The 25,808-nt window shown below is 45.2% G+C and overlaps 1 protein-coding gene across 4 annotated transcripts in view; it reads right to left on the bottom strand.

Annotated features, from left to right (window-relative positions):
- The window catches only part of LOC119160843 (nose resistant to fluoxetine protein 6), a 202,331-nt gene that overhangs the window by 154,786 nt on the left and 21,737 nt on the right, over window positions 1–25,808 (bottom strand). The window contains exon 1 of one of the 4 annotated variants that reach the window (XM_075880665.1): window positions 23,276–23,366. The exons of the other annotated variants lie outside the window; for them this stretch is intronic. The gene's annotated coding sequence lies outside the window, so the exon portion shown is untranslated. Of the gene's footprint in view, window positions 1–23,275; window positions 23,367–25,808 lie in introns of those variants that run through there. 4 annotated transcript variants of the gene reach the window in all.

Here is a 25,808-nt window from a genome sequence, read left to right as displayed (position 1 = left end):
CGAGTACGCTGTAGACAAGTATTACAGTCAATATGATGCGTATTTTCATGTGTTGGCTATTTCGTATTTTTGAGCATTTTGAATTATGTTTTGCTTCAATTTTTTTAATTTTTGTTCTCGTGCCTCTGTTAGGCAAGCGTAGGACGGCTGACATTATGTATTGAAAACAAAATGCATGCCTTCGTACAAGCCCCGTTTTAGCCTGCTATAACCCGGAACACACTCTCAAAAAAGCACTGCCCATCATGGTCATCGTGTCGTGTGAAAATACACGGCACTCCGGTAGTCCCAACTTTGGAGTCTATTCGGCCTTCCGAAAGTGGAGGCCCAGCAGAGCTGATCACGCCGTGAGCTCTGACAATGCCCATGCTCACTGGCCAAGAATCGAGTGTATGAACTTTTCAGACATTTCAACTATTACAAATCAAGAAAAACGTCCATAAATTGGGAAAAATTCAATAACTCCTTTTTTAACCCTTTCAGATCCAACACTTGAGTCATTCTGAATGGAAATTACAGTGGTTGACAGGTGCCGTTAGATTTCCACTTTTGCCGCCGTCGTTCATTGGCATGGTCGTCCGCGGGAGTTCTCGCAACGCACTGCCGCCCCACGCTTGCGTCAGACGAATGAGCTATCGCACCGCTTAAGCTATACTGACGCGGCGAAAAACGCTTTGGTTTGTTTTATTGCAATAGCAATTGTAACAAAATCACCGGTTTGGAGAGGTTAGACGAAGACGACCCGTTTATTCAGCATGGAGCCCAAGCTGTCTATTTCTAGCGCGAGCCTATCTCCACTTTGTCGTCTTCCTCCTCCACCGCGCACGCTTCTCGATGCTCCGTTTCGGCGCATTTTGCAACGTCCTCCTGGGCGGGCCAAGATTAGTCTGATGCTTCGAGGGTGCAGAGTTTTTGCAACGGACGATTCACTGCTGAACCATTGGCTAGACGCACTGAGCACGCGCGCACTATGCTGTCTCTTCCTGGCAGTAAGGTAATCACTCGGCCTAGCTTCCAGTATATTGCTGGTGTGTTGTCCTCTAGCACCAGCACTACATCACCGATGTGTAGTTTAGTTGATCAATGACTTGGGCTTTTATGAGCTTAACGCAGTAAAAGCAGGTAGGCTCGTTTCCATCTTTTCCAAAGTTCATCTATGATACGTAGGCTATGAAGAGTCTTGCGGTTCACATCAACCGTAGTCGGAAGCTCTGAGAGGTCAACTTGTTAAGGCAGGGAAATGCAGCGCTTCCCTAGCAAGAATTGCGATGGAGTTAATGGATGGAGCTCATCGGATTCACTCTCGAGATATGTCAGTGGCCTGTTATTGATTACTGCATCAACTCGCACAACACAGTTGTGAGGGCTTTTACGCCTAGGCTGCTGCGTCCCAACGAGCGTTTCAAGGAGTTTTTGGTTGAGCGAATGAGACGCTGGCACCATCCTTCCCACCATGGAGCTCTCTCTACGATGAACTTCCACTGTATCCGTAGCTCGGCTGCATACTCCCGAAGTACTGGTAGTGTAGATGCAAATGTTTTTGCGTAGCTGCGGAAGGTTTGAGAGTTACTGGAGTATACTGTCGAAGGAACTCTGTGCCGGGCGACGAAATGGCGGAAGGCGAGCAATGTTGCTGCAGCATTCATGTTTGAGGTTAGTTCCAGATGTACGGCCTGTGTGACTGCCCATGAAAAAAGAAGGACATAGGACTTTGATGCACCACTTGCTAGTTTAACGCATAAGGGCCCACTGTAATTGAGCCCGAAAATGGTAAATGGGCTTGCTTCACTAATTCTCTCGCGAGGTAGAGGGGCGATTGGTGCAGGTACTCCTGCTGCCTTCCATCGTTTACAAATTCTGCATTTCTAAACGATGTTTCTCACTGTCTGGCGTCCCTTCAGCAGCCAAAAACATTTTTAAAGCTCCGCTATTGTTGCTTCAACACCTCCGTGGACGTGTGTCGCTAATAAGATAAGGCTGGTGAGATTATTATCTGCCAGGAGAATGGGATGGCGTGTGTCGTGATTAGCACAAAGCTGGTCCAGCCGTCCACCGAAGCGAAGAAGGTCGTCATTATTCATAAATGGACAAAGGCGAAGAACAAGAGATGTTGAGGGTAACGGCTGACCCTTGCGCAGCGCCAGAACTTCGCAGGGAAAGGACTGTTCGTGAATGATCTGCAGCCCATTATGCTCAGCCAGTAATATCTCTTTCACTGTGAGAGTTTCGGATACTGATGGGAGGTGTTGCGAAGCATTACGGGCGAAGCGCTTGATCCATGTGGTGACTCGTAGCAGCCTCGTAATGGAGCTGCAGTCTTCTACGCGCAAGATGCATTGACCGACGAAAATACCCGACGGACAAACGGACATACTTGGCATGATTGGGCCTTGAAAATCGATCGATTCTTCCAATGAAATTTTTGTCATTGTGGTGCGACTCTTGCAGTTGCTTGCACCTTCCAATTGCTTTCCCTGGTCAGAGAGCCAAGTAGGGCCGTGCCACCACATATTAGATTCAACGAGACTAGTATATCATGCTTCACGAGTAATAACCTCAGCGGCATTGTCCTTGCTGCTACACTGAAACCATTGTGATAGATTGGTGAATTGTTGTATCTCCGCAACTCGATGTGTGACAAAGGGGCCTAGTTTGGTTGATGAACCCCTTATCTAGTGGAGTGCCACCAGCGAATCTGTCCAGAAAAACCCTGGAGCGTGTTGAAGAAACTGCACTTTTTTGACGTAGCAGCTAAGCCGCGTTGCGATGACGCACGCGAGGAGCTCCAGGCACCGAAGTACCACCATATTGATCTAAGTCTACCCTTGCTGATTAACAGGCATGTGAAGCAGATGCCAGATTAAGATCTTACACGGGCGTGAATGCACGCGCTATACGCTCTTGTACTGGCATCAGCGAAAGTATGCAGCTCGACGGTGAAGGGCTTGACGTCGTCTCTCAGGAACACGTATCGTGGGATGCGAACACACGTTGCGCCATTCAGCTCTGAGCACCAGCTGTTCCACTTGCCTTGCTCTTCAACTGGCATGATGGCGTTCCATGCAATTTTCTTCTTCCGAAAATCTTGAATTACAATCTTGGCTTTTATGGTAAATGGGCTAAGGTATCCCAAGGGGTCGTAAATTCTGGCCAATGTTTGCAGTGCCATACGTTTGGTGGCGGGCTTCCCAGACGCGAAAGTAGCAGGATGTTCAGTTGTGAGGATGAAGCTGTCACCAGAACGTTCCCAAGGAACTCCTAGAATCTTTATCGTGTGACTGTCGCCTGCATCGTCTTTATTAGCACATTTATCGCAGAGGAATTGCCCTTTCAAGCTGTTAGAATTAAAAGCCCATTTGCAGAGCTCCGTTCTGACCCCCCTGAATATCGGCTTTGTTTCTTCATTCAGCTTCAATGCCTCCTGCGTGCTCGGCAGTTCTACTAGAAGGTCGTCCGGTCGTCCACATAGAAGGCTTGTTCTAAGAGGGCTACTGTGGTGGGGTATTTCTGCTTACCAAAACGATAAGTGGTGTTGAAATGTAGCGGCCAAAAGGAATGGGCTAGATGCGGCTCCGAATGGAACTCTCGTCATTCTCCACGTCGCTGTAGGTGGCATGGGCTCTTCCTTAGTCGGTAATCTTTCCAGCCAGAGAAAGCGTAACAGGTCTTGGTCTTCAGGCCGCATGAGAAGCTGCAGATATGCTTTCTTTATATCAGCAGCGGGAACCACAGCGTGGCAGCGAAAGTTTAATAGGAGTTGGATGACGTCTGCTCCAAGTTTTATGCCCTTCGAGAGTACATCGTTAAGGCAAACAAGACCATCTTCATGCGATGATGCGTCAAATACCACGCGGAGCTTTGTTGTTACAGCCTCATGACGAACCACGGCATGATGGGGCATATAGTAGATGTTGGCCTTGAGTAGCTGCTCGTCCGGTACATTTTCGGCATGACCATCGTTGAAATAAGCTGAAATTGCTTGGTCGTATTTTTATAGCAGTGATGGCTGCTCTCGGAAACAGCTAATTTGAATTCGCAGTCGACGTCTAGCCAGTCAGCGATTGTTGCTTTCGGATAGCAACCCGGGCGGTTCGACAATCAGAGGCACTTGATAACGGCCATCTTGCTTGGAGATGCCCTGCTTAAATGCAGACATGCGGGGAGTAAAACAAGATCTTTGTGTTGTACTCGTCTGCTGTTTTCACTTCATCATCCATGTTTTATTCATCCGTTGTCGCCAGAATGAGTTCGTCGAGCCACGAATGTGCTGCTTTTTTACCCTTCAGAAAATCTATGTGGCCGGTAATCTGGGAGGCGTCTAGATGCGGTTGCTGCAGCAGGTTTGATATCATTGCTAGGGCTAGGGTGACACCAGCTCTGATCGAGCCGCGATTCTTCCGAAGATGGTCAGCGGTCACCATGGTCGTGACGTTCAGGGAAGTCTCCGAAGGGGTGGATCCCGGGTTTCATGCACCAATGTAACGAATTATTCGGTTCGCAGACGTTAGACGGAGACCATCCGTTTATTCAGCTTGGAGCCCAAGCTGTCCATTCATAGCGCGAGCCTATCTTCACTGCGTCGTCTTCCCCATCCATCGCGCACGCTCCTCGATGCTCCGTTCCGGTGCCTTTTGCAACAGCAATTATATGGACACTCTCGGCTGGATTTTGCCGCTAGCGTTGGCGTCATTGTCGACGTCACTCGCCATATATTTATACGTATATATATATATATATATATATATATATATATATATATATTTATGTACGTATAAATATACGTATAAAATTGAGGACGACGCAGCGAGCAATGGAAAGAAAAATGGTAGGTGTAACCTTAAGAGACAAGAAGAGAGCAGAGTGGATTAGGGGACAAACGGGGGTTAAGGATATCATAGTTGAAATAAAGAAGAGGAATTGGACATGGGCCGGGCATGTAGCGCGTAGACAGGAGAACCGCTGGTCATTAAGGGTAACTAACTGTATTTCTAGAGAAGGGAAGCGGGTTAGGGGGAGACAGTTGGTTAGGTGGGCAGATGAGATTAAGAAGTTTGCGGGTATAAATTGGCAGCAGCAAGCACAGGACCGGGTTAACTGGCGGAACATGGGAGAGGCCTTTGTCCTGCAGTGGACGTAGTCAGGCTGATGATATATATATATATATATATATATATATATATATATATATATATATATATATATATATATATATATATATATATATATTTATATATAACGCAAGAAAGAAAACTTTCCCGGGAAAAACTGCGGCGCGCGGAATTGAACGTGGGACCTCTGTACCTTAAGTGCGAGGCGTTAACCACTGATCCACCGAGGAGCACGTCCTTGAACCCGTATACGGCAAGCTATTTATATCTACCACTTACCGCTGGTGACGGGCATCTTGGGGGGGAACTATCGTGTTTACAGCCTTACCAGTGAGATGGCGCAATGAGCACGCGTCGCCACATCGTCACGACGTGGCGGCGCGCACTTTCATCTTCCACGAATACTTTCATCACAATGAAGAAGGAGGTGGAAGCTCTGTAGCGCACCCTTATAATGTGGTGCGGAGGATCGTACGGTTTCGCTGTCTTTGGAGTTTCACCAGAATGATTCTGTCGTGATTACCGGGCGAACAAAGGTTATTGCAATTGTTGCGCAGTCTCCGTTTGCGAAAACATCGCGCTTTTCAGACGCAGCGAAGTAACGACTGAGACATCTATGCGCGTTCATCTGTATCTGTTAGTACGTTTCGTTCGTCTTTGTGTGTAAGAAACACAGGTAACGTTTCCATCTGCTTGGCAATCTGCGCGTGACCCTCCAATTTGTTGCTATCACGTTAATTGCATCGCCTTTCCGGCAAAGCTGTGACTTCTTTTTTGACAGAGTGAGCTGTTTCAGTAGACCGTTGGTCCGCGCAGAACAATCAAAAAGCAACCATCACCGCGAACCGGCATGTGCTCTCTTCTTCCTCTCGTATATTTTCTGCTTCGCTCCCACAACACGCACACCTGTTCGTCCAGCGTGGCATGAAATAACTCTAATGAGTGAGGGAATGACTGCACATATAAATGTAAAAAAAGATACAAATGAATATAAACCAATAGATAGGAAGGAAGGCAACAAAGACAGGAAATGATAGAGTGACACAGAAACAAATATATTTAGAGATAAGAATATACAAACCAATGAAACGTTAGAAAAGGAGAACCAAACAGAACAAGAGAGAAACAACGAAAGTCAGACGAGGGGGGTGGGGTGGAAGAGAAAGTAAAATAGAAAGATCGAGAAAAAATTAGACGGAGAGTGAAAGACCAAAATACAAGTAAACTGGGATAATTATTCATATAAAATACAGAAGATGAGAAAGGGACAGAAAATTAGAGAGAAACAAGACAGGCAGGCGTAACAGCCACGCACTTCTTTCAGGCTTGATAAACACTTGTTTCGGGCCAGTTGGTATGAATCCATCTTTGTAGGAAGCAGCAACTATTACATTATTATTATAAGCGCTTGTGTTGTCTGTTTTGTATAATGGTTGCTGCGCTTCCTACCAAGATTGTTTCAGGCTTGGCACCAGCAGCACGAAGATGCCTTATTTTTTATTTCCTCGAAGCATTAGTTGTCACATCGCATATTGATCGAGTTCAGAACGTTATTATCTCCTATGTAGGGTCAAATGTGTCGAGCTTTCACATACGATTGAACTAAAATAACAAGAATCGTCCCAGTAACGTATATATATATATATATATATATATATATATATATATAACATGCGAGCACAATTCCCGTTGAAGTATTGTGGTGCTTAAGCAGCGTTGCCCAAGGTGCTTTGTGTTCATCGATTCTTATTCGCCCTGATTGTGCTATTCACGACCAAATATTTTATTCACATTTGCATTTATAACTTTATTTTGTCGCTTTTAAACGATAAACGAAAAGAAAAATTTGTGTATAATATTTTTTCTTAGTTTTTGAGAAAGAAACTGCGAATGGCTATGAGCTATTAGTCCGGTTCACGGCGCTGAAACGACTCTAATTGAAGCAGCTGGCTGCCTAGTTAGTCACAATTGTAGCACATTCTATTTCATTCTTAGAAGCTGTATTCAACTAAAGATTACCAAAAAAGAGAGCTCACATTCTTCGCCGTCATTTCATCGTTCCGCATAACTGCTTACTTATCGTAAAACTGGCTATTCTATGCCCATGTCTTGAAGGTACATAAAAGAAATTAAACACACTTAACCTTTTCTTGTTTTTATTCGAAGGTTCAAGATAAAAAAGGCGGAATTGGCTACGTAAGTGCATAAGTAGTTCTGTGTAGTGTAAGGGAGAATATACAATAAACAAAGGACATTTTCTGCATGACGCTTGAATTAAAATTGGGAACGTGAGGGGCCGACCCAGTAGCAACCGGTAATCTCGCAACCTTCCTACAAGCAAATAATGTGAAGGAAGCTCTCACGTAAGCACTCGGTGGTGAGTGTCTGCAGAATACAGTGAAAGAAAGTACAATATTCTCATTGCCATTTCCTGTCTATTTTGTGCGCCAAGAAGATAAATCACGTTTATTTCCCTCGGTCGCAACGGAAGCAAGAGCTACAAGCGCTGCGAAAGCAGACGAGTACAATTGAAACTTATTTCGCGCAGAGGTCTCTTTATGAAAAGAACGTGTAGATATTGCCTGAATGCTTAATTTTAATTTGATTGACGCTTCAATTTAAATGCAACTAGTGTAACAATGTCTCCTTGATATCGAGATTGACATCAGCGCTCATTGATTGAAGCCTTGCATGGTCTCATTGTGGCAGTTTCCTTATCGATACGCATGGCCGACACCCCATCGTATGTGCATTTCGAATTCCGTAGGAAAAGGCTACTTGACTGAAGACGTTCTTCTAAGGTGCCACCGCACCTTGAATTCGGCGCGCAAACACGCACTTCTGAAGGCAAGTTAAAAAACACTGTAGATAGTCATAATTTTGTAGATCTTCACTACGGCGTCTCTCATTTAATTATCGTCATTTTGAAACGGTAAACCCCAGATAGTATTACCAAGGAAGCCAAGACCCGATAAAATGGGGGCTAGCAAAACTTTACGAGGGCTTGCTACCCTTTTAATCCATCGCATAGCGCCATGCTTCCTCCGAACTATTTCTTTCCTTTATGTTGGTCATTACACTGAAGTGCTTACCAGCGCGAAACTTTAGCTGCTACAAGCAACAAGGGAGACCACGTGTGAAACAATGCAACACAACAACGAAAGCCTGCAATGAAATGCGGCAACGTGAGATGACAAACGACAAGTGCCGCATAAAAAATGACTGATCTTCTAGAATTCAGCGGTGGCCCCGCCGCAGTGGTCTATTAGCTAAGGTACTCGGCTGCTGAACCGCATATCGCGGGATCAAATCCCGGCGGCAGCGGCTGCATTTTCGATGAGGGCAGAAATTTCCGGAGCCCTCAAATACGGCGCCTCTGATAAGCATATAGCGGTTTTGGAACGTGAAGCCCCACATACTTATCATATCTATAAGAATTCCACGGTCGAGAGGGCGTCAGCGGTAGGAAAACGGCGCGTACTGATGTACGTATGAAATTAAGGATTGGACGGATAGCGTCAGGTCCGTAAAAATGGCGGGCAAATTATTCTCTACAGAAAATTGTATGTGAGTTGCTCATCTTAAAATGCGGAATTTTCGTAGCAGGGTATTTTGTGTATACTGTAGATAGATATGCTGGGTTGAACGTCCCAAATCCAGTGTATGAATATGAGAGACGCCGTAGTGGAGGGCTCCGGAAAATTTTGATCACCGGGGATTCTTTAACGTGCACCCAAATTTGAGCACATGGGCCTACAGTATTTTTGCTTTCATTAGAAATGCAGCCACCGCAGCCAGGATTCGATCCCGCGACTGGTGGGTCAGCAGCCGAGTACATAGTCACTGGACTAACACAGCGGGGCTTGTGTATAATGCGCCACCACAACCGAAATCTGCAGCTCCAAGAGGCGTCACTTAAAATTAAAAAAATCACGTCAGCCGATAAAGAGGAGCCAGAAGCTCGAGCCGATAAGACGAGTAATAGAACGTGAACTTTCGGGAGGCCTGAATCGACATGTAGTCAAGGGCCAACCTTCGAGGAACGGCCAGTATGTTAGGTGTTTTGCTTCTCATGCCAGAAGAGGCGCCGAAGTACTGGAGAGAACCTGTGTGCCGCTTTGTGTTGATAGAGCCTACGAACGATCCCATCCAGGTGGCGACGTCGAGAACGGAAGCGTTCCATCTACTATAAGTCTTCTCAATACTTGATAAGACTCGCCTGGTCGCTGTGCGTAGTACAAGTCAGTGTTATTTGTGTTTTATTATATGTTGGTGACTTTTGCCAGGAGTCTCTCCTCCCTTTCTGCTGTACTAGCGTGTTTGACCCCCTTGTACAGCTTACTCCATGAACATGCCTCACAAAAGCCGGTAATCATGCTGTCTCCATAGTGGATGATATATTATTCGTTTAAAGACCATTCACACTTGTCCCTTTTTTTTTCATTCTCCAGATAAGGTTTCTCTCTCCTGTTTCTCTTTTGTAGAGGACATCTGTAATTATCAATATTTTAGTTGTACCAGCAACTCCTCAAGTTAGCTGTTTGCAAACCATTTGAATTATCCGCCATGTTCTCTTTGCAAATGGGACAGGAAATGATTTCTCTTTCTGAATCCTTCCGGACAAGAGCCAAACACCAAAAAAATAAAAAAAGACGCCATCGTACAACGCCCCGAAACCTTATCAGACATGAACTATCGCGCGTCCCACTCAGAAGGAACCCGTGCTGTTCCCATGACCACGCGCACAGTTATCGCACCGTCGGAATCTCCTCACTCAACCGCCACCCTCGCACTTTCCCTCCTGTGGGCGAGAAGACAAAAACGATCGGGCAGAGAGCGAAAAGGGGAAATCCCGGTGGGCGCGCGAAAACCGACCCCCCTCTCCTCTTCAGTGGTGCGATTCCAATGTCAGCCAAGAATAGCGCGTCGGTCAAGGTGCGATAGCCGCGAGGTGACCTACATACGCGTAAGCTGCCCGCGCCCTTGTCTCCATCGGCGCTCTTCCTAGTGGTGCCTTATTTTTTTTTTCCGCCACGCGCCGCCGGCGCTTCCGCGGTGCAATACTGCGTTGAGGACATGGCTGGAATTCCAGGTCAACATCTGCCCTAGCTGAACCATGGGTCAGGGGACATTTTCGTTTCATTCAAATGTTCTCTATTGGCACCGCAGCCCCGTTGAGGCCTATAGAATGCCTCCGCACAATTCATGTTTAGGCAACGATATGGCCGCGTGCCGTCAGAAGAAGCACCCATGACCCCACTTAAGAAGTGACCCGTGGTTCAACGCGGGGCTATAGTGAGCCGCGATGTCCATGTTTGGTATTTCGCATCACTAGTAACATGTGTGGTGAATGAACATTGCCACTAACAAATTGTAGGAAATTATTGCGCTCTAGCAGTTCGCCGAAGGCTGCACGCAAGCGCAGCTGGCAAGCGGAGTCCTCACTGCTGGTGTGAAACTACATACATTGACGAGCTAGGCCAGCGCACTTTCTTCCTCTACAAAGCTGGAGGTATAATCCGTATGCGGGTATGTCGTGGCATCGTCCTGACAAGGTAATCGTGGCAAGTGCCAGGTAGCGTAAGGCTTTGGAGCAGATGTTACGGGAAAAAATGCTCTAGAAAATGAAATAGGTTCATTCTGAGGAGCCCATTTTTAACGTGCAATCCACGATTACTCTGCGTCTCAGACTTAAGTCACCAGTGTTGCATGTACAACCCCCGAACGTTATTTGAAAAAATTTAGTAGACAAAGCAAACTTCCTGTCTGTCGCTGTTAAAATGCTCAAAAAGACAATAAGCTCGATCATTCGGTTTGTATATTACACGTAGCACCTCGAATAGAGGCTGCGCATTGTGATAAACAATTAGAGAAAGTAAAGGAAAAGCCAAGGACCACATAGCGTGCGATGAAAAAATGAGTGGACGTAACAATAGGAGATTGAAAGAGAGCAGAGTGAAAGAACAGACATGGGGGAGGGGGCTGCAGGGGTAGCCGATATCCTTAATACCATTAAGAGAAAAAATGATAGACCCTGATGGTTTACCTAATGCACACGACTTATAAAAAAAGTTACGTATCTAAGAGTATTTAATATTTAGCGCTGTCTAATGTTCGTATTGTGGCTGCTAATACGTTTACTGGGTCAGTGGAGCAAGACTTGCAATCTGCGCTGTCATCCTATGGCGCTGAAATGTATATCCAGGTGAGTCGTGAATACCGAATCAGCAGCTAGGGGTAGAAACTCGGCGGCTGTTTGTTGAGAGTTAAGAAGGAGAATGAAAGGAAGAATATCGCCGGCATGAAACGGGCAAATGGGAAATTACAAGGAAAGGGCCTCCACCTGCATTATTTGGTCTGATACGCTGTTTATGCTTATTATTCAAGTGATAATGGATTTGATAAATGTGTTGGTGCGGAACGTTGCACTGACAGTTTACTAAGACGCGAGCAAACAGCGCCAGAGAAAGACGGCGATAGCCCAAAAGACTAGCCGCTGACTCTACTTCCATCGCCGTGCCATCTCTACCGCTGTTTATTCTTTTAATAATTATGTAGAGTGCCAATTTTGATGAAAGAGAACACGGGAGTGCATGGCCTGCGCGGTCCGGCTGCTGCTGCTGCTAGCAGTGCGTTCAAGCGGGACCGATAGCAACCACAGCCTCTTTTCGCGTCATCTGGAGGTGAGAGAACCAAGCAGTGTCTGGTGATACTAATAAAAAACCAGCAACAAAATTGCAACCCTCTCGCGATTAAAGAACATTATGCAAGAGGTCGGTGATCGCCTTCAATGGGGAGGAGAATGCGAGCCCACCTCCGGTTTCATATCACCAATTCCTGCTTGTTTTGTTCGCCTCGAGACGCTAAGTGAGGTGCACTGCACGTTAAATATTCTAAATCGATATAATGCCTTTCTCTCGAACAAACCAATGTACCACGGAATAAACATTAGTGGTCACTCAATTGTACATCTGGTAGTCTAGATGTAAGTAATTACAAGCATCAGCAGTGTTCTCGCGGCTTAGGATGCATATTAATGAAACTGTTACCAAGATGCCGAATTTCCTGAGCGTATTCGAGGCTATCAAGGACTCTTTTCGGGGAGAAAACATTTGTAGTGAGCTTCAGTTATTTCCAATAAAATATATAGGCGAGTTAAAAAGTGAATTCGTCACGTGCATTCATTCCATAACTCCTCTTTGACCAGCGTAACGGTTCATTTATCTTGTAGACACTTTCTATAAGTCAAGTTCAGGTATCGCAGTGGCGAGAATTAAGCAAACGTATACCACCGTCACATGCGTCCTGCACTTCCATGTACTTCGGTCATTGCTAGCTGGATGTCACTGCCACAAGCATATGCTACAAGGTGTACAGTGCTCATCACATAGAACGTGGTATCATCAACATAGTATCATCAACGTGGTATCATCAACAGAACGTGGTATCATCAACATAGAACGTACAGTGCTCATCACATAGAGCCTGCACTCGCAACGGCGTTATTGTGCGACATCAGCTGGTCACGCCGGGCTGACTCATCATGGCAGCCAGAGTGAAAACGGGAACTGCATTATGTTCGGCTTTCACATTCCAGTGTTCATGGGCAAGAACACCTGCAGCCGTCGGGTAGACCGGCTATCATATTTTTAATACCGATAAATGTATACGTTTTAGTAGTTAGTACGTTTGCGTTTGATTCATTTTATTCACTTCAACAGCGTCGATGAACGTCCTGGTAAATGCCATAATCTGCTCAAAATGCGAACGGTGCGAACAAGCTGGACGAGAAGAAAAACACGCACCTACAATTTGTTATAGCCAGGTGTAAGAGGCTGTCCTAAAACACAAAATGCAGGCTTGCGAAACACTAGTGTACCACCAACATAATAATTTATTCTATTAACTTTTTTCAGCACTGTGGTCACGACAGGTAAGACCCATGCTTCATTTTTTTCTTATGAAACACGTAAGCCTTTGTGTCGGATATTTAATAGGACATATTTTTAAGCTTTTGAATTCTGACAAAGATGATGCTACTTTGTTTGGGCTTCGATGTGACACGTTTCCGGCTTCCGTCGTCCTCAAGGCACACTAAACGGTAGTATATATAAGTATTGTGACGACGAAGACTGAAACATGCACTCTGGCACAGATGCGCATGCTAGTCGAGGAGGAGGAAGACGAAGTCAGAATAAGAACAGCTGCTTTCCAGGTTCGTGGTGAATAATGCATTGTATCAAGAAGCGCGATTGCCAACACTCCTCTGTCGATTCCGCATTCTAACGGTTCAAACCTTCTTAAAGTTCTACAGTTTACCGGCGCGAAGATCAGAGTACGCGTTTATCAGCGACCGTGACTCTTTCTTTCTTGCACATTGGCCTCGATTTCATACCCCTCAGATAATTATCGTTAAAAGGAAACTGGATTGCATAAATGTAGACATTATCACAGTAATTGAAACTAATTCCTTAACCATCAACATTAGAATAGAGTACGATGAAATCTTCCCCCCACAAGCCAAATCGCAATCTCTTAGATTTTTGACCACCACATATAATGATTACTTGGTACATGCAGAAACAAAAAATTTAATAGCTACAGATGCTTCTGTCAACAATGAAAAGACAGGCATAGGAATTGCGTCCGATTTCCTCAGCTAGTCTTTTTCAGTAAGGCTTCCAGATTTCACTTCTATATTTGAAGCCGATCTAGTAGCTATTATTTTAGCTCTTCGTAAAATTCCTACGACCGAGACCAGTGCAATCATCCTAACAGGGTCACTTTCAGTGTGTGCAGCACTGACAACCTCCGAACAATATCGTGCCCTAGCAGCGTTCCACACATTAGCACTACCGCATTTAAAACTCCTCAAATTAGTGTGGGTCCCAGGTCACTGCGGATTACAATTAAATGAATTGGGAGATGCTTTGGCGCGATCATCACTCGATGGACCAGTAATTTTAGTACTTCCCGAGTTAGAATACTTTTCGGGGGTTAGATATAAGAAATTCGCTATTTTTACAGATAGTTTAGAAAATATCACACAATGCACAGATTATCAGCACCTCAAATATCCATGGAAAGCCCAGTGGAGTCCGTCAAAAAAAACTTGAAGTTATAATCTCCAGATTCCGGTGCCGCGTCCCCCCATTAAATTTTTATTTACACAGAGCTGGTCTGACACATTCCCCCCTTTGTCCGTTTTGCGAAGAATCAGAAGCTATTGAACATTATTTTGGCTTATGTCGTACCTATGCATTAATTAGGAAACGACTTTTAGATATTCTATTTGCGAAGCTAGGTTTAAATTTAACCACAGAAAATATTCTAAAGTTTGGTGCCTCTGTTTTGGGAAATTGCCACAGAGATGCATTCGATGCGGTGTGTAATTTTATTCAAGACTCTAAACGTTTTTCAACATAAAGCCCATGTTAACAGGTACTCAAAAAAAACTGGGTCGAAAAGTAATTTTCAAATCTGCATAAATCCGTGACATACCAAATTATTCGGGTTTGGCAAAACCAGCTGTCTGGTCGGCTCCCAAAATCAAGTTATAGCTATTAGTGTCTACTTTGTTCTTCATTCTTTTTTCTCACTATCTAAATCTTTGGTTTGTTTCTTTTTTTTAACATACTGCCTTCACTATACAACTCTCCCCCCTTTTTTTTTCGTTGTAAGCAATAATGCAGTTATCGTCCATATGAGACTATATGTTTTCTTGGCCAATCCCCCAGAGTGGGTACGAGCCATGGATTAGAGGATACAAACAAACAAACAAACAAACAAACAGCTGGCGCAGGATTAGGTGTTGTCTCTTGTTCTCTGTCTCGCTCATCACAATGGCGCAGTCGACGAAGAAGAAGTCTTACGTCCCGGCTTCGTCATCCAGGACAGCCGCAATAAGCGCCGCTTGAGGACGGCGTCAAGGCCTTCTCGGCAGCTGTTCACCTGCCGCCACTGTCACCACCGTTCGGGGACGGCGTCAAGGCCTCCTCGGCGGCCGCAGTAGACGTTACCGGTACCATTTCACAAGGATGCCATCCACGTGTCCTTGGCTATGGATTCTGCCATCAGCGCAAGCCGACAAGTGAACCCTCTGCGGGAAGCCACCGGTACGAGTCTTCGTGGTTCGTCGGCAGTGCGGGCTTCTCCATCGAGGAACGCCGTTCACGCTTCCTTGGCAATAGGGTCCCACCCGCCGCTTCAGCTACCCTTCAAACCACCAGTGGACGGCGTCCAGGCCTCCCCTGGGGTTGTAGGGCATGAGCTTATTGACACCCTGCCACCGTTTCGCGGTAGGGATCCGCACTGGCTCCTGTCCTTTGGGAATGCCACTCACGCTTCCCATGGCCTACATTCCCGTTGACAACCTCTTTCAACATACAAGCTGCCAGGGAACGCCGTCCATGCTTCTCTGCTCGTCAACCTCACCGGCGTGAGTGCTGCAACCACTACTCATTCGAAGACCGCGATCACCAACGCTTCGGACTTCCCACCCGACAGCGCCGCGAACCTGCGGCATTTCATCGCGCAACTCCGCGTCAAGACTAACAAACTGACAGCGTCAATCTCCGAGCAAGCTACTACAATGTTGCCAGAATTGCGTACCACTAACGCCGTGTTGGATGTAGCTGCCTCGCACGACCTTGAGGCAAACCAATTGGAGCAACGCAGGCAGCTTTGGGGCACCCTCCTGCAGCTGTCAGATCAGCTCGACGGCGTTGCTTCAGTGATATCCGCATTCTCGCGTGCCGCCCCACCATCGCCGTCCACCTACGAACTGCCGGAATTCGACGGGGTCCGGAACGACGCCGACAGCTGGGTGGCAACCGTCAACGCGCTAGCAATGAGCGCGGCCTGGACAGAGAATCAGGAATCGTATGTAACCATAGACCGTCTTCGGGAAGGTGCAGCAGCGTGGCACCGGTATGAAGGTTGGAAGCAGCAGTCATGGGCGGAGTGGAGCGTCAAGCTCATAGCTGCTTTCGGTCCGATTCCCTGTGTCATTTGCCCATGTAACTCGACCTTCTTTCAGGACGGAACGCGGAAAAAGCCCGACCTAGAGGATGCGATTCGAATGCCTACAATCCTGTCATCTCTCGGTGACCAAGATGTAGGGAACAAACACGATCTCGTAACTCTGTCTTGCACAGGCATTTCTGCTGTCGTATTTACAGCTCCTGAGGAGCACCGGCCCGACGGTGCTGGAGGGTCCCTGATGGCAAGCTTTGCGCAACGCTCCGCAAGAGGCCCCAACGCAGGTCGTCCGGTTGACTTACAGACACCGGCCCCCAACCCACTGCACACTCTGCCACCTAATGAGACAGGTCTTTTCGCTGAGTCTAATAACATCCCATCTGACCAGACGGAAGAAGATATGCATGCGACGCATGCACTGCCTGAATCAGTAGAGTCTTCGATTTTCGGAATGGCTTCCGTCGAGGATCTTCCGCCAGTACGCAGCGTGGCTTCAAGAATGGCTGACATTACAGCGTCCGGGAGCCCCATAGCGACAACTCTGCGCAAGTCACGAACTACGCAAGTCACGGCGCTGGAGCCACGCCACAGAAAATTCCACAGACGGCTGCATAAGTTGCTACTCGTTTCGTCACCGGATCCACTATTTCCTACCCTGTTTTCTAAAATGTGGTGGGACAAAGGAAAGCTTTCAGTTATCAACCTTCGACCATGTCGATCCAGTCGGGGCCGCCCGCCAGAACCATCTCCATGGAAACCACACCACCACAGGAGAATTCTATCACGAGAATGCATGCTCGGTCCACCAAAAGAAAACCGGAGTCGAACTACTTTCTCTGAAAAGTCGCAGCGTGGCCGAGGCTGTAGACTGCCACGCGACAGTCAATGTCGTCCCGCGGAGTCATCAACAAAAGGACCAACCAGGACCAGTCCCCGCCACGACATGGCGAAGGAACCGGGTGACTTAGCCAGTGTGGTCAAAATTTCCGGAGCCCTCCACTACGGCATCTCTCATAATCATGTGTGGTTTTGGGACGTTAAACCCCACATATTAATCGACTTAGCCAGTGTCGGCCGCCGGAGACAATTGCGACAAACTTTCAGCGTGGTCGGGGCCGACTTCGACAATGCAGCCAACCCCGCCCACCTGAAGCAATGTCAACTGCTGCAACTAGCCTCACACACAAGAACATTGTCTTGTGGCCCATCGACAATGCTTGCAGTCATGGCCGAGTGTGACGACGAAGACCGAAACTGGCACTCTGGCCCAGAGGCGCATGCTAGGCGAGGAGGAGAAAGATAAAGTTAGAATAAGACCAGCCGGCCTAGGATCGGGTGTTGTCTCTTGTTCTCTGTCTCGCTCATCACAGTATAAAAGTAAATGGTAGTATATATAAGTATATGATGTCCCCACTAAAATGATAGTACAGTGCATGTTGTATGTGTAGCTAACCTTAAGGACTGTGAAAATGAAGCGTTGTACTTGCACAGAAAGTGACCAGTAGACCCTTACTGCATGTTCGTCACTTCAGGTGGCCATACCAATATCTGCTGAACTATGGTTGCTAGTTTTTTGTTTCATGCAAAACATTGATTTTTTTCCAAGATATTACGCCATTGTTTTATTTAAACTAGGTTTCCCGCCAATAACAAAGTTCTGCGCATGAAAGAATTATTAAATTCTGTTTTTTTATACTTAGTGCTAATCTATACTGCAACTCAAGAACAGACAACTTGACGAAAGTGGAAGTGTAAACGTGCATGTTATGTTTGTTCATTCGAGATTGCATTGCCATCAATTCCACTGTGGCCCCTGAAATAATTCCCACAGAAAGACGTATAGTGCCAGCGTCCAGCAAAGGCTGAAAGTCTGATATTTCCACTTCACAGAAGCAGCCTACTCTGAACCGTGTAATTTGTGTCAAGCCCCTCGCCTTCCCACAAATACATTAGTTGCGTCCTACAAGAATTTACGTGTAGGTACATTGCGTATTCTTCGTCATCGGTTCCTTCCCCAACTACATAAACAACTCATTTTTTATGATGAGTACTTAGATAAGTGGCAGCGCCATGTTAATTTAAACTTTGCAGTGGTTTGAAGCTTACGATGATGAGCGCGCAAGACGCAGACCCCATAGATATTTATTTTTAAGCCCTGCATCATATTATGATATTCTGACAGACAAATTAGAATTACCTCAGAAGATCTTTAATGGGCTACGGGGCGTTATTTATTCATGTACTCTGCCATTGAAATGACCACAGATACTTGGTCAATATGGCTTTTCTGATTAGAGCCAGGTATAACAGGTAAAACCATTGACCCATCTAATGCATACCAAAAATTCCCGTTAGAATCTTCGTTGGAGAAAAGCTCTGTGATAAATGAACAAACTACAATATGACTACATAATGCACTGTTATAGGCCTGAGTTTAGTATTACCAAACAGAAGTTTAGTATTAGCAATAAACCTTTCAATATCAATGCATAGGTATGTATATCTCGGTCAGGTACTTACGCTGGAGTTTACTCATGGAAAAAATATGCGCTAAACGAATAATGACGGGCTGGAGCCCATGCGCAACACATTGAAAAATCGTGACAGGTGATTCGCCGTCTTCTATATGGCGAAAAAGTATGGCATCACTGCATATTCACCAGTATCAGTATATATACACGGGCTCTAACGTGGAGCATAACGAATTGGAGAAGATGTGAAGGATTAAGCAGCTTGCGATTGAATGGAAAATAAAAGAAATGGCGAGCGTCCACTGCTGTGCTGGAAGAGCATTGTTGCTCGGCTGCTGATATTCGATGCTTGCCATGGCAGTCGCATTTTGATGGAGGAGAAACGGTAGAGGCCCGCGTAATCTGCGATGTCAGGGCACGTTATAGAAAGCTGGATGGTCGAAATTTGAAGAGCTCTCTACTACGGCGTCCCTCATAGCCATTTCATTGCTTTGGGTTGTTAAATCCCGTATAATATTATTTTAAGCTTAGGCGCAACAATAAAGGGTGCCCGAGAAGAACCAGAGGTTGAGGAAAGAAAAAAAACGCTAGTCTTCAGAGACCAAAGTGGTATCTTTCTCGCCTTGAGTGCCCTTTGTGTAGACACTATCTCCACTTTGCAAAATATTCATTCAAAAAATACGCTGACTATGTCCCCAATGAGCGTTGAGCCTATTATGATTTCACTGTTTTCAAGTTCACGCTGTTAGCACCACTTGCACAGTCGACAGCATCCAAAACGATGTAAGTCAGTTTATCGCGCACAACAGTCACGCGAGAGAAGGCAGAACGGGCGTGATACTGCATGTCAGAGCAGCCTAGTAGACCATTCATAGCTGATATCTCTCGTATACCAACCAAGGCAGAGCTTATCTGCTCATAAAATAATTAAAATACACGGTGCACATCATCAATTATACCGAAAATAGAGATGGATATGTATGTGGGGTTTAACTTCCCCAAACGACCATATGAATATTACAGACGCCGTAAAAAAAGGGCTCCGGAAATTTCGACCACCTTGGGTTCTTTAACCTGCATCCAAATCTGAGCATACGGGCCTACAGCATTTCAGCCTCGATCGGAAATGCTGCCGCTCCCGCGAAAAGAAGAATGCCAGCACATACGAATGTGCTGTTTTTTTTTTACGGGGGGGGGGGGGTCGTTTAGGGGCCCATCAAGGAATCTTTATAAAACGGTAGCTTGGGCTAGATGGGGATTTCGCATCTGCATATTTTACCTGCGCGAAACAACCCTCAATACATGAGAGGGCCAACAAACGTACTGTTCTCTGCCAAAAATATGTCTTCCTTAGAGATTTTATAGAATAGAGATTTTATGGAATTCGTTATCAGTAGAGAAAATTATACAACAGGGGTCATCAATATTTTAGGTGATAACTATGGTTTTACGTACCAAAACTACGAAAGTACGGTGGTTTGACCCTATTCGATATCAACTTTGACTTGAACGTGACACTCGCGAAATAATTCACCCATCAAGGCGTTGTGCTGACGGGGCGGTTCGGAGTCACCACCCTGTCCCTTTATAGGCCTGCTTGATAGTTGTGGCAGAGATTTTGCACGTGAAACTTGATAATTTTTTGCAAACTTGGCGTTGACAATTACACACATGACATAAATTTTTTTCGTTAAATTTCACTACCGTAAATGTTATTTCAGCTGTTTTAGATATATATATGCAAGGATTCAATTAGGTAGAAGTTCAAAAAAAGGCATGGTTGAGCGGCAAGTCTGCTTTATACTCCAGATTTTGTCAGGTCTATTACAACGGCCGCAACCACTTGCGATAGCATTTCGCTGCTATTTAAATGGCGACAAAGAGCTCAAAAAGAAGCATAAATAAAATTTGCACCTTCTTTTATCCTTGCCGGAGCATTTTAAAGTGATCATCCATTCACAAGCATTCAGTGGCGTTGCGAGGGTGTGGCATACGGAACCCGGGGCGCCTTGTCTCCCAAAATTTTATTTCGTCATGGCATACAGAGCACAAAATGATAATTTCTCGCTGCCCGGCTCCCGCTTCAAATTAAAAAGTTGCCCCCCCCCCTCCACAAAAAATTCCGCTTGCTCCCCTGCCACAGCCTTTCATGGGAACATGGACAATAACTTCACTTGCAGGCGATTTTCGCGAATATGTAGGATAACATATTTGAGGACATTCAGTCTCTTTTAGCTGCTCTAAACAGTAATCTTGAACGTCACTGGTTGGACGGGTATGACGTCAACAGCATGGCGCTAGACTAGGCGGCAAACTTTCCAGCTCAGCAAGTTCGTGTAGTTCGAGCGTGCACCTCTTTGGGTGCCAACGGTGTTCGGTAAAAAATGCTTACTATGCTACAGGATTTCATTCAAGATTTCAAAAATAAATTGTGCGCCTCGAAAGTAGTGATGCGGAGTAGACTCCACGATGTCAAAGTCTGCGCTAAGAGTTTCTGCGGTACTCATTGAACAGTGTGGCTGAATACGTACAAGCACGTTAGTGTTCGGGCTCAGTGAGCGAATTTCAACGAAGTGACATGACAGGCGCTTAACACGAATGCTCCAATGCGTGACCTAGACTACTTTGATAGATGCAAGCCGCGAAGCTATTTACACTGCCGCCGAACGGTATGCTTTGATATTATGTTGGCATGAAGGGGTATCGTCTTGGCAACAAAACCCAAGGCCACGTGGCGCTAGCTTCAATAAAACTGCTTCAGGACAAGCTACGGAGCACACGTGTTAAGCTTGTTGACGACTGTACCATTCTGATGAGAAATGTTTTGGTAAATAGCACAAGTTTTGCGTTTGAAAAGTGTGATTCGGTTATAAGGCAAGCCACAGGGCAGGCTTCCGGCAAATATTTTGCACTCCAGGGATTATTTATTATGCGCATAGGTATACACAGAAGCGTCTTTTTTGCGTATAGTCCCCGATTGAAAGAAAACTAAGCTGGCTGTCAGTGGCTGACAATTATTGAGATTACAAATACAACTACAGATAATACAGATCAGCCAGTTTTTTCCATATTAGGGATCATTAAAGATCCTTTGCGAACGTCGTATGACGCGCCGCATACACAGTGGGTATGCTTTATTCGTGATCGAACCACTACGGTGGTTTACTAGCTATGGTGCTCGACTGCTGACCAGAAAAGCAGAGAATGGAATACGAGGCACGGCGGCCGCGTTTTCTGTGGGGGCAGGACAGCTCCAGGCCCATGTACTTACATTTAGGTCTCCGTTAAAGAGCCTCAGGTGGTCAAAATTTCCCTAGCCTTCCCCTAGGAGACTCCAAACGTTTATACTGTGGTTTGAGATGCTAAATCCCAATAACTAGTGGCGTGGTCGGCTTTCTGTTTGCATGCTCTCTCATCCTTGTGTATGTGTTTACAACGAATATAACTGAATATTTTATATATTTTACGTTTATCAAATATTTCGGTAATGCAGAAGCGCAAAACTTCCAAGAAATGTCTTCGGTAAGTATAGCTTCAGACGTTCTATTGCGATGCATCTGACAGAACTCCTAGCGCTATAGTTATCTCTAAATTTTTGTGGTAGTTTTATTTCCACTCAGACCTTGTTTTTTTCCTGGAATACACCAGGGTGGAGACGGCAATGTGCAATGTTATTTTTTAGAACGGAGAATGCATATACTGTCAAAGTGTAAGAGTGAACACATTACAGTTTCCTTGACGCATTGGAAACACACGGCCATAGTAACCTAGAATGGGAGAATTCACGCGTTCGAGAACATTATAATCTGTCTTGCACGAACCTTCACGACAAGAGAGTTAAGGGGCATCGCATGAGAACGATGTGTATGATACACAATAGTTGTTCTGGCTTTGCAGATGATGGCATGTATACAAGTGGTGATGCTCATACAGACGTAGCAACGTGGTGTTGTGATGGGTGATGCAAACTGTGAGGCCATGGAAGAGACAATATGTTTGACTTTTCGCCGACACGGCGATAAGTGGGAAAGGCTTTTCCATGACTCAACAAAGTAGCATTTTCCCCGGGGCATGGAGGTTCAGTTTTGTGCTGTGTTAACTCTGCTCGTTTCATGCCTGTAAGTGAGAGCCACGAGCAAGGAAAATAAGGCCGGCTATTTTTTTTTTTTGAACAATTATCCGACACATGCGGTGAGCAAAGTGCGGGAAAGAACAATTGGCAGATTAGGCACCTCGCCTACAAAGTCAATGTGCATAAAAACAATAGTCTGACCCAAAACACGAGCAATCATTCCTGACTTCGGCAGTCGCGAAATTCCATGGAGGTGAATTGATAGAGGCGCATATATTAAACTTTGGCGCACGGGAAGAAAAAAACGATTTCCTCGGAACCATCTACTACAGCGTGCGTGGTGATCCTACCAACCTTTTCGAACGTAGAGCACCAACAATGATTACATAGATATTAACTTAATAGTCCAACTATGCATTGACTCAATTCGGGAAATTCGCCCACAACACTAGAGCTGAGAAGTTTTCACGCACGTATAATGCAAATGTGTTTTCATTCAAGAAAAGTTGACTGATTCTAAGCACATGGTCAAAATGAATCAAAGGCTAACCACCGATAAGGCACTTCATAATAGCTGATTGTTGCTTTCTCGAGGCGTCTGGTCCGCACAAGCACAAGAGCGGAATTACAGAACAAGAGCCTACCTGAACGCCGACGCTGGCAGGTAGTCCCGTGAATGAACGCGCGGTATGCTGCGCCGACAAAGAAGACGTAAATGTTGGGGCTCTCTTTGTGATTTGCGGGAGAAACTGGTTTCGCGTACGCAGCGGGAAAGGGGAGAGCGCGCTCAGCTTCCTGCTATGACCACTATGTGCGTCGTTTGCTTGCACACTGAATGGATCTGTCATCATCTTTTACTCTACTATAAAAAAAGGAAAGTGCAAGGGCAATGAGTCTTGAGTGGAGAGCGCTTTCCTTCAGCAGCACTGCGTGCAGGGAAATAAAATACTCTGGAAAACGCACCGTACCCAATTCAAGTGGGGAAAATCGAACGTGCTCTTCGCGTATTTTCGTTCTACCGGTTCTGCTACCGCCTTTCCGCATACACGTTAAGCCATGTGGAAGTCGGGGACGGGCCGGTGTCGGTCATTATGTTACTCGGCCCTTCTCTCCGTGTCCCTACTGAGCTGTTCGTAACTTAAACGTGCCCAGTTACTTCGTAGGCTTCAAGGCGCAGCATGACGTGCTCATATGGGTGCGCCCCTGCAACAACAGCGCGTTTTCCATGTGGCGCAAGTAATATTGCGTCTGCTGTGGTTAGCATGAATTTTCCCTGGATCTCTCGAGCTTTTTACTGCCGTTATAGCAGTTGCAGTCTGCGTGTTTCCAAGAGGTCTACTGTGCCTTTTGATGAATTATTGGGTGCGTCCAAGTGCATCACACTGATTCTGTTATGGGACAGCTATACTCTTTGGACGTTTTTTCTCCAAGTACGTCTTTGAGAACTGAACGGTTGCATTGCGCCGGGCACAACCAAAGCAACCTCACGCAGAGCTAGTTATATGCAGCACTGTTATTGCAGCCAATGCGTTGATGGTCTAACTCGTATGGCGGGTCACACAGCCAACCTTGCGATGACTGCTCCATCTAACCACTTTAATGTCAGCCGTAGTTTTTTTTTAATCTACACGGCACCTTCTAGTCACGAGTCATGTATAACACCCGGTGCAGACACCAATTCATTCGTTTCGCAATTCAGTACTAATTAACTATTTTGATCTTCTCAAATTAGTCTGAACAAATCATAATGTATGAAACTCTTGTGAGACCTGACTACAGCACCCCTTCCATCCCCATCTAGTATTGCCATGACTGCAAGTTCCCAATTTCGAGATCGTGTGAAGAGGTTCTGCAAATTAAAACGATGAAGTGCAAATGGCGTCTCGTTCAGCCCTAAATGAAGCGAACATTAAACGTATGGCATCCTCGTGGCGAAAGTTTTATCGTTTCTGCAGTCACGTCTGCCGCTAGAGGAAGGTCCTCGTGAATTTTAGAACTCGGCCCTTTTTAGTAGTGCCACAACGGTCTTTTCGCGTCTTAAGGCCTCTTATATAATAATGGTGTTGAACTTTCAGATTGCTTGAATACAAAATAATTCTCAATGCTTAATTACTTTGCAAAAGTATCACATGTAAGTCATGTAGTGGCATTATTTAGACATGTGGCTGAATTTGATGAATGAAGCAAAGTCTGGTTGAGCCCAGCTTCCTACGGCGCATTGACACTTTTCTGAGCCAACACAGTTCGCTCGTCCAGCCACTTTTATTACACACGCAGAAAAACACACAACAAGAGCAAGTTTTTTGAGGCGCTCGCTTCTATACAGAAAGGAAATGGCTTTGATACATTCTGTGTGTATGCGTCCTTGCGTGCATAATTTTTACGCTGTACTTACTGCTGTAAATACAATGTCATGATTAGCCATCCCCCCCCCCCCACAAACACACACACACGCACACAAACACACACACACACACACACACACACACACACACACACACACACACACACACACACACATATATATATATATATATATATATATATATATATATATATATATATATATAAATATATATATATATATATATATATATATATATATATATATATATATATATATATATATATAAGGGAAAGAAGTGTATACCTAAGGGCTCGTTTTTCCGTGTTTTAACACAATATTAATGAGATATAACAGACAGTAATGCCAAGGAATGTACAGGGAAAGTTATTAGAACCAATGGAATGTAAATAAGAAGAAAGAAGAAAGAAAAGGGGATGATAAATTACCAACTGTGAGCAGGAATCAAACCTACGACCTTCGAATTACGCGTTCGATGCTCATATATATATATATATATATATATATATATATATATATATATATATATATATATATATATATATATATATATATACACCGGGAGGAGTTTTTCCAATGGGCAAAACGTACTTGCGAAGAGAAGAAACACATCTTAGCGGTTCTCTTACTTTATCTCCAACGGTTTCAACCGGTGGACCGGTCTTCGTCAGGGTTTGCGAAAAAATATATATAAAACTGATATTTAGGCTTTCTCCTAAAATATTGCAGCTTGTTTTGTGTCAGCAGTCGTCTCCTATACTAGTATCTGGAGTTATACGTCCCAAAACCACGATATGATTATGAAATCTGCC

This window comes from Rhipicephalus microplus, chromosome X (assembly GCF_043290135.1).
Source record: "Rhipicephalus microplus isolate Deutch F79 chromosome X, USDA_Rmic, whole genome shotgun sequence".
Taxonomy (NCBI): domain Eukaryota; kingdom Metazoa; phylum Arthropoda; class Arachnida; order Ixodida; family Ixodidae; genus Rhipicephalus; species Rhipicephalus microplus.
Note: the sequence above shows the minus strand (reverse complement) of the source record. Positions and strands in the feature narration are given on the sequence as shown.